Consider the following 1,032-nt stretch of genomic DNA (forward strand, 5'->3'; position numbering starts at 1 on the left):
TTTGTGTGGCAGCTGCTTTGAATTTAAGTGCTCAGTCCGTGGAAGATTTCCAGTCCTGGAGAGAGAGAGAGAGAGAGAGAGAGAGAGAGAGAGAGAGAGAGAGAGAGAGAAAAAAAAAAAAGAAAAAAAAAGAAAACAAGAAAAAAAGAAAAAAAAAAAGAAAAAATCTTCATGCATCTTATGCGCTTTTCATCATTGCAAAAGGAAATCCTAATAGGATACCCGATAATGGACAAGGCCATATCTTAGTATCCACCTTGGCTTGTATGAATTGCCTTTATCCGTTAAGATCACCAGCACCTTTTCATTAAAATGGCTAGTGAATTATGTATCAGAGCTTAGTTTAAAGCTTCAGGTATGTTTTCAGACAGAAATATTACAAGAATGCAAGTCAGGTATATATCTCATGTAGATAACAGTGGGAGTTCTTCCTACAGGGAAATTCTCCACTCTCAGGTTTCCCGAGGTTGAGATCCAGGGCGCGCATCATTAATCATTCATTGGGGTCCATCCTGAGTCGCCGGCAGCTCTGAGAAAGCTGAAGCGCTCCGCTAGCTAATCCCTCCTGCCAGGGGATCCTGGGGCGAGAGGACAACAAGGTAGTCCGTCACATGTGCCAAAGCCCAGTCTTGCCTAGGTCGGAGAGTGGGTGGGTGCCTTGTGTGCTCGCGTGCTTGTGCGCGCGCGCTCTCCCATGCGCGCTCACCAGCCGCAACACAATCCCAGGAGGAAAAACAAATTAGGCATAATGTCCCGCACTATCAGTCCAGAGTTTCTAAAGGAAAGCAGCACAACTCGCGGGACAGTGAGGAGGTAGCTTTCCAAACTCAAGAAACCCGTACCTACCGCCTTAAGGAATCAGTATACAAACCAATCTTCCCTACAAACCGCGCCACACCAAACCCTTCCCAACTTGGGCTGTGTGGTTCCAGCACACGAAGCCGTCTTAAGGATTCCGGGGGAAGGGATGAGCTCAGAGAATTAATGGGGACTGAGAAGAATCTGGATATTGGGTTCTAAGTGGGCAGAACC

Source organism: Octodon degus, unplaced genomic scaffold, assembly GCF_000260255.1.
Source record: "Octodon degus isolate 3935 unplaced genomic scaffold, OctDeg1.0 scaffold00168, whole genome shotgun sequence".
NCBI classification, from domain to species: domain Eukaryota; kingdom Metazoa; phylum Chordata; class Mammalia; order Rodentia; family Octodontidae; genus Octodon; species Octodon degus.